This window comes from Drosophila sulfurigaster, chromosome 2L (genome assembly GCF_023558435.1).
Source record: "Drosophila sulfurigaster albostrigata strain 15112-1811.04 chromosome 2L, ASM2355843v2, whole genome shotgun sequence".
Classification (NCBI taxonomy): domain Eukaryota; kingdom Metazoa; phylum Arthropoda; class Insecta; order Diptera; family Drosophilidae; genus Drosophila; species Drosophila sulfurigaster.
This window is the reverse complement of record NC_084881.1, coordinates 24974086-24983515: the sequence shown is the minus strand read 5'-3', so window position 1 is coordinate 24983515 and position 9430 is coordinate 24974086.

Here is a 9430-nt window from a genome sequence, read left to right as displayed (position 1 = left end):
TTATGTCTGACTGAATGTGAATGTGAATGTGAGTGCGAGTGTGGCCAGTGTGAATACTGTGAAACATTTCTCGCTTTTAATTGCTCAACTATGCTGTCGGCTTTAAGCTGCAGCTCTCAAGTGGCAGCAGCCACCTGGAGGCAGGTGCAAGTGGCTCTTCTTGCTATTGCTATTGCTCTGCTCTGTGTGCCACAAAGTATGCAACATATTTGAGCCTGCACCAAAGTGCCTGCCACTTGTGTGTGCTATGGCTTGGCAATGGCTAAAAGCCCAGCTACAAGTGCTTGCAACAGCAACCTTGAATGCCACCGACAACACACACACACACACACATGCTGTTTATCCCTTTTGGGTTCGGGGTTAGTTTTGCCGTTAAATAAATAAGTACTTTGTCTTCATTAGTTTTGCGGAGCTGGCGCTTTGACGTCACGGCCAAGTGCAAGTCACTTGCGGTCACTTGGCTTTTTCCTTCTTCCTTGCTAATTTTAGCACGCAACAAATAAAAAAAAAGAACATAAAAATACAAAACATTCGCATACAAAAAGTGTTCATAAAAAGAGCGCACAGAAACAAGACAAAAATAATTCTTCCTTTGTCAAATAATTGCAGACCGCTTGCGACTTCTTAGAATGCCACGCACTAAAAATAAAACCTTTCCATTTAAATGGCATATAATCCTCGGACAAATATATATACGTCTTTATATAATCTCCACGTTGTGCAGCTCCATTAAGGTGGCTTAAAAATACTGCCGCGACTTGAGCCTCTTTCAAGGGGTTTCCTTTGGCAATCATTAAACGCCACGGCGCTAATTAATTAATAATAATTATTATGATTGTTATTATATATATTTCGCAAGGTGCGTGGGCTGATTTATCAAATGTTACGACGGCCGGCGGCGCACGTTTCGCGCACTCAATTTTTTATTGTCACATAATTTAATTAATGATTTGTGTATTGAACTTTACAGTGGGCAAATCATAAACACTTTTTATGGCCCAGCAACAGCAATAAAACATTGTCAAACTGTAGCTAAAATGTGCTTTTAGTGCGCAACAGATTGTAACTGAATTGATTTCCATATTTTATTGGCTTTAAGGCTTTTCATGAGCGTTAAAGTTGAATGTAGTAGATAAGAACAATATGCTTAACATAATTAAAATGAAGTGAAGACTACTTTTAGACAATAAAACTAATGTTTAAAACTGTTGAAGCATTAACAGCATTTAATTGGATTTATTACTTGTTTTTATCATCCATTGACATACGATATTAGGGTATTAAAACTTTGTGTGTGTTCAGAAGGAGTCACCTCTGACCCTGAAAATTATGTTGTATTCTTGAGAATAGCTTATCTTAGATGTTTTTGCCTAGTATATATTGTATTGAATGAATATATTTTAGTATTTTTGTGGTATATTACTTTTGTATATTTTAAGAATAATAACATACTGCTCTTATATCAATATACCAAATATAGGTATGTTTTTTTAGTATTTTGCGGTAAATTATTTAAGAATATTTTTTGAATAATACTTCCCTTTATATTAATATACCAAATATAGTATTCAGTACATTTTAATATTTTTGCGGTATATTAATTCGGTATATTTTAGTAATAATAATACCGTGCTATTTTGCTTTTATATCAATTTACTAAATATGGTCTTCAGTGCATTTTAGTATTTTTGCGGTATTTTAATTTGGTATATTTCAGGAGTAATAATACCGTACTATTTTGCATTTATATCAATATACCAAATATGATCTTCAGTACATTTTAGTATTTTTGCGGTATTTTAATTCGGTATATTTTAGTAATAATAATACCGCGCTACTTTGCTGGGATATCTCACTGTCGAGCACACTCGATTGAAGTTTTCTTTCATGTTAATATCAACTTTAAAATATTCAATGGTGTTTGCTTTATCCTTAGTACAACAAAAGATCCTTCTACGCTTCTGCTTGAATCGTTCTTAAAGCACACAACGCAACTTGACCTACTCCGAAAGGGATTTAATAATAAGCATGCTAAAGTTGCTAGCAGATGGTAATAATTGTCATATATTGGCAAGGTATTGAATGCGAGTTCGTTTGGCTAATGTGCGCTGTCTGATGTCTGCTGTCCACATGGCGTATACTTAATGCGAGAGTGGTTTCCATGCATTTCCACAAGCTGTTGTGGCCTGTGGTGTTGCCACATAAAATTATTTAATCAAAATCTTAAATGTGCCATTTAAATTCTTAGCAAGAGCCGGAAAGCTTCCTGTGCCACGCCCATGGACTCGAGTTCAATAGAGAGCAACACAAAGAGCAAGAGAGAAAGGGAGAGAGGAGAGCAGCGTTAGACAAACAAACTAATTTTGCTAGCTGGCAGACATGTTTAGCTACGCGGGGAGTCGGACAGAGGCAAAATGAAGCGTTGTTGGCCAACAAACTTGGCCAAAACGTCGAGTTGTTGAGGGCGCAATCAGTGCGGCATGCCACGCCCACACTTGAATGTTGACCTCAACTCGCTGAATATACCAAGTTGTGTGTGTGTTTGAAAGTCAAAGCACGTCTGTCATTGGTAATTTTGAGCATGTCATAATGATAACTCAAACACAGCAGCAACAGCAACATCAGCAGCCAAAGTAGAAGCAGCCAAAGCAGTCTGTTACTGGAGGTCTCAGCTTTTTGGCTTAGCCAAGCAAAATGATGTTGTACCAGGCAAGAGAATCTACGCAATGATAAATGTGCTGCAGTTATTAAATCTGGAGGCAACCAAACATTTGCATGTACTTTGCGGCTTTAAAGAGAACCGAGTGGAAAGTTCTCTGGAAAAAGAATCTTTTGAAGTACAAGATGCTTATTTATTAAAAATATTCTCATACTTTACCTTTTTTCTCTTCTGTTTGCTGCTTTATTCTTTTGTTTTGCGCAACGAAGCGAGGCAGCTAGGAGAGAGAGAACTGAGAGTAACTGTAGCTGAGGCGGGAAATAAGTTTGCGACAATAAGATTTATGATAAGAAACTACTAGCTGGCGACGCTTGGCATACAATTTCAATATTTCTTCATCTGGTAAGAAGCTGAAGCTGAAGATGAAGCAACAACAACAGCAACGCGCGTATAAATTGAAAATCTTAGTCGAGTAGCCTGACAGCGCGACAAGATTAAATTGGAAATGCGAACTAGAAGCGAACGGGAAACTTTAACAGCGTTGTGTGCGGCTGAAAGAAAGTTGTTTTGTTTGTTCAATCGAACAATTTTTCGCGTTAAATGAAATATAAAGAAATATTGCACATACGGCGCGTGGTCCGCACGAATTTAACGCCCCGTCGTGGGGGTCTCCCATAAACATTTGCCATACAAGTCATTAAAATTAGCTATAATTAAAGTCGTTCACATGAAAACAGCAATTAGATTTTGCTTTTTTTTTTATGTGTTTTGCTGTTTTTTGTGTTCGTCTTTGCCGTATGCGAAATTACTCATACGCAGCGTGTGTTTATGCGGCACATGCGGGCACTGAAAAGGCAGTCGAGTATGTGTGTGTGTGTGTCTGCTGACGTGAAATGAGCAATGCGGGAAGCTATATGAAATATTATTTTATTTTATGCTAAGCTCAACTTAATGCGAAATCTCTTTTCTTGACATTTTCTTGGTAATTTTTCTTTTTAAAGATGTCAGCCTGTTAAAAGCTGTGCGAATACATTTTGAAAATTTTAAGAGCCAAACAATTTTCTAGAATTGGCTGCTAATTGCTTTGGGCTTTTATTTTATTTTATTATTCCTGGTAGTTGATGAAAATTCATTTAGTTTCTAATGACTTAATGCATATTCATTTAAATAATTAAGTGTCAGTTTTTCCTTGTTTATTGTTCACATCATATGTTGAATTCTTTTGCACGTTTCTTTATGGCCAGGCAAATTACAAAACGTTTATGAGTTGCCATTTGGCTTTAACAATTTTTTGGTGACCTTCACTTGTTTGCATATAAAATATATTTGAATTGCCAACGGGCATAACAATAAAAAAAAGAAATAGAAACTACTTAAATACTTGTAGTATATAAATATGTGTGTAGTTGTGTGTGTGTATAAACTTATTTAAGTTTTGATAGTTAAATGTCAAAGCTGCCGGCATTAGCTCCATTTACAGTCAACGACGTCAGACACGCGCACTCTTCCCTCTCTCTCTCTCTCTCTCTCTCGCTCGCTCTGTCTATCTGTAGTAGGTCCGTCGGTATCGCGTTTTATGGCTACCATAAAGCTGTAGTTGCCCACTTCCATTTCCCGAGCGCCATTTGAAGTGTGTGCAGCTCATTAAATTGCACATTTAAAGCCAAACCAAATGCTGCTGTTAACTGAATTCGAATACGAATACGAATACGCTTAAGGCGCGTTATGGAAGTGCAAAAAATTACACCTACAGTCTAGTCGTAATAATAAAAGTTGCAATCGAAACAGAGCAAAAAAAAAAATGAAAAAACCCAGTAACTTTGATAAGAGCCGCAATTTTATGGAGCCGCTTAGTAATAGTATTTTATTAATGTATATTTATATTAATATCAATACTTCGTCACAGGCAGGCAGACAGCTTTTTTGTGCATGATTGTGAATCTGTTTTGCGACGCGTTCGCTCGCGTCTTGTTTGTGATAATAATTGAATGCACGAGCTGGCATGTGATAATGAGATTTATTGTTTATTTACTCAATTATTAAAGCCAGCTCAATTCGGCTCAAATCTGTTCGCCTGGCTGGCTGGCTGGCTTCTTAGCTTAAGCATGCCTCGCTGTCTGTCGCTTTCGACATTTGATTTCATTTCATTTCGAATGTGGAATCTGGAATGTGTTACATGAGCACAAAGCGCCGGCCACGCGTGCATCGTCGGATTCGTTCGTCGTTTTACCAATTCGCCATCGTCTTTTCTTTTCTTCTTTTTCGATTGGCAACCCTTTTCATTTTATTGTCTGTTCATAATGATAATTCACAAGTTGGCGCTAAAATCAACGAATTGAATGCGTTCCATATCACGCATACGCCGCGTTGCCTGCCCGCACAGGCAGTAACAACGAAAAACGAAAACTTGTTCGCGTAGTTTTTGCCACAAATAAAACTGTACAAAGTCGCAGCAACAGGTTATTGATCCACAAAAAAAGAAAAGTACTTGAAACATTTGAATGGAAATGCTTTTGCTGCTGCTGCTTTGATGTCTTCTTCGTTGCCCGCTCCTAATTTCTAATTTCTAGTTGCCATATTCCCCATTTGCTTGCCGCCTGCTGCTTGCTGTCCGTCGTCCTTCACTAATCGATGCTCAAGTTCGTGACGCGTTTGCCGCCGTCGCCGCCGCCTAATGACAGTTACGCCCACTCACACCAATTTTTATTTCCCTCCTGTCTCGCTCCTCTCACTTTGTGTGTGTGTGTGTGTAGACATTGTTGTCTGTTTGCATTGCCACGAAAAGAAGAAAAAAAAAATACACGATAGAATGAATAAAGAAAATGAAAAGGTCGACCCATTGAATAGCATGCACAAATTCTAGTTACTATAATCCACTGAGAGAAATTGAATGGTTGATTTTCTTAATAAACGATCATATTACTACTTAATTAAAGAACTATTCCATAAACTAAGAATTCTACTAAAGGTGGAAGAAATGTTCTTCCTTATGAGAAGATAGTTGAAGAACTACCAACTATATTTAACCAAACTTATAATAACAAGCTTAACTCAATTAATCTTCATTTGCATTAAAATTAATTTGATTGTGATTGTGAAATACTTTGATATGGCAAAACACGTTTACTTCAATCGGGTCTTAACTGCTTTGGCTGACAATCTGGTGAATTTTGACCTATCGAATGTATTACTATATCGATATACCAAATATCTTGGTATATTTTAATATGTATGTGGTATATTATTTCGTATACTTTAAGAATAATGCCGCATTGTTTTGCTTTTATTCAAATGGCCAGCGCATATCTTTCTTCTTAACATACTTGTTGTCATTTGTATTTCCTACAGAGCACATTTTATTGTCCTTCTCACTTAATGAGAATTTCATTGAAAATATAAAATATATTTGAAATTTGTATGCTACTCTATGACTATAACCAAAGGAATATATTTATACCTTTTAATTAAACTCTATTATTTCTTGTGATATTTCAATCATTGAAAATATTATAGCTTACATTAATTGTTGCCTATGCTATGTTATGACAACAGTTGTTAATTTCCTCAATAGTATTCAATTAATAATTTAAAGGGCTTTTATACATTTAAAATGAACTCTTATTCTTAATTTATGGTTACCTTACAAAAGTGCCCTTTAAATTTCCCCTTATTTGGAAGTTCAATTCAATTTCCATGAAGATTTCTCGCAGTGCAGCATTTGTTATCTGTTATCTTAACTTGCCGCTCGCAAAACTCTGGCGTGCGCCATTAATGAACATCGTTTGCTTAGCCAGACATGGCCGAGCGAACAATATACTCTCTCTCTCTCTCTATCTCTCTCTTCGCTTCCCCCTCAAACCTTAAACCGTTCTATTACTTTTACCTATGCTATTGACATAATGTAAGCGACCGCTAACCATCAACTGCCACAGTCTAAGTATTTCCAAGTGTGTGTGTGCGTGTGTGTGTGTGTGTGAGTAACTTTATGTATTTCTATGTCTGTGCGGTGTTTGCGGTTGTCGCCATTGGCATAAAAATAGTTTTTGTGGCTGTGTTTCTTTTTGTACAATATTTTTTCTTTCTTTTTATTTTGATCGTTTTTGTTGGCTTTGTTGTTGGTGGTGCTGTGGTTAGCCACCGGTTGCTAGGGGTAGAAACGAGTGTGAATGTGAATGCGAGTACCAAGAACAGATAGCAAAAATAGCTTGCAAATCGTTTCGTTTCGTTTCGTTTTTCATGCACAACAAAAATTCAATAGTTGCGGCAACGGTGCGTATGAGCTATGCAGTGCACATTTAACTGGCAACATTCTCGAGCGATGCGGGAATTCACTAATTGAAACTGAAGCAGCAAACTAAAACTTCCCCATTTTGAACACATTCGCACCCCTTTTGACCAGAGACGACGCAAAAAAGAGTTTTCTTTTTTTTATAGTTATTGAGACATGAAAAGTTATTTGCAAAAGTTTCTTGACTTTCGAAGCGTGTTTTCAGTCTGTTTAACAGCGTGTATATAATCAATTTTGCAAATTTTCCAAAGTGTTATGACTTTAGCTGCGCAACGAAAGTCCTTTAATGGCTGAATTCGTAATGTTGGATTTAAGTTTAAAATTTTTATTGTCTCACTCGTTGAACACTCGTTACTTTAACGAGCTTGTTTTCAAAATGAAATTAAATATTTATTTCATTTTATATAAGGTCACTTTACTATTCCCATTCAAATTTGATCTCTCTCTCTCTTGTTGAATTCGTTTCCACTATTTGACTACTCGTTATGTTGTTTTTATATCTTGTTCATTGATTGCTTTTAGCTGTTAGGCAAATGCCAAACAGCTGTTCATTTAAGCCAAGTTTCATTAAGTGCATTTCGCACTCGAAGCTTCGTCCTCCTCCTGCTGCTGTCAGCAAATTTGCGCAAGCATTTCCAATTCACGGATTCACAAAACGCTTTGGCAATCAACTCGATTACAAATGACAACAGCAGTCAGCAGTCAACAGGCAAACGCATCAACACATTTGGGCTTTAACCATAGGCGAAACTGCAGTTGCAAATCCTGTTGACTGCCACATGCCGTCGCATGCTACTTGCCACACGCCACTTGCCACGCTCACGATGATGATGATGATTTCTATTGTTCGACTCACGACTGTTGCAGAACGGAAATTAAATCATTTCCGCTGTCAAGAGTCGCTGCCAAGAAGTGATGCAACAGCTGGCAAACTCAAATTAAATCACTGAAGATCTTTCTCTCTTATGCTTCTCTGCTCTTCTTCTCGTCTCCTCTCAAGTGCCAGCCAATGGACGACGTTAATTCAATACCCAATTGTCAATATGACCACGAGTATTGACTCACAAAACTCACTGCACACTCAGGCCAAGAGTAGCTGCTGTGGTTTCCGTCTGTCTGTTTTCCATTTATCTGTTTTTCATTTTTTTTTGTTTTTTTGCATGTCAACTGCAAACAAAACTGAGTTGAAGCGTTGACAAACCAAACCAAACCAATCCAATGCAAACCCAACCAAACCGCATTGCACTTAAATATATCTTATGGATACTTTTGCTTGCCTAAAGAGTTAATTTGTTTTCCAAATAACAAATGGTAACGAGTACAAATATTTAAATAATTCATAACAGAAAAACATTTCCGCTTTCGACATACATTTCAAGTGGCTGTAAAATGACAAATCTCAAAGAATTTTATTTTCATTTTGAAATATTTCTGAGAGATAATTCAGAGAATAATTCTGCTTAATTTATCGAAAGTTTCTTCATACGAAATATTAAGATTTTAAACTTATTTTGTAGTATTTACATTTAGATTTCAATCACGTTTTCATTAGAAATTCATTTGGCTTTAAAATTATTTTTTTTGTTAAAAATATTTTAATATTTAAATATTTAAAGCCAAAAGAATTTCTAATGAAAAAGTGATTGAAATCTAAATGTAAATACTACAAATTAAGTTTCAAATCTTTTTGAACAACGTTTTCAATCATTTCTTTATACGAAATTCTTTGGCTTTAAAGCACATTTCTAGGAAATAAATTAATCGGTCTTTGAATACGTTTTTCAATCACTTTTTCATAAAGCATTCTGTTACTTGTAAACATACTAATCTGGCTTCTGAGCCAGATTTCCATCCTTTATTCAAAGGAAGTTCTATCTCTTTTACAATTCATTTCTGTCACTTTTAATGGGATATAAATTCTTAAGCTTTTGAAGCAGTAATTGAATAATTTCATTGGAAGAAATTATATGCTTCCAAAACTTATTTCTGAGAAATAAATTCTTAAGCTTTTGAAAAAGTATTTCAATCACTTCATTATAAGAATGTATTTATGTTTAAAACTTATTTATGGAATAAAAGGAATTAAGCTTTTGAGCTGACTTTTCAATTGCTTCTTCACAAGAAATATTTTCTATTTTAAAGTTACTTTTTACTTGCATCAAATTTACTTTTGATTGATATATTAATAATACCTCAAATTGTTAGCCAGCTCTTCTCTTAAATTGAATTCTTTAATGACTTGACAATCTCATTTCCGCATTCCCTTTCTACACTCGACACATTAAAGGGTATTCTTGCTTTTAGTCCCGTTGCCGTGCAGTGTTTGCTTTTAGCTTTCAAGCTGTGTTTGGTTGGCCCAATGGTCTGGAGCAGCTTGTTGGCCATGTTGATTTAATTTAACTGACATTTCAGTGGCCGCTGCCTACGTGTGCTGCATTGTCTGCTCTGCTCTGCTCTGCTTTGCTTGTCGTCGTGTGCTACGC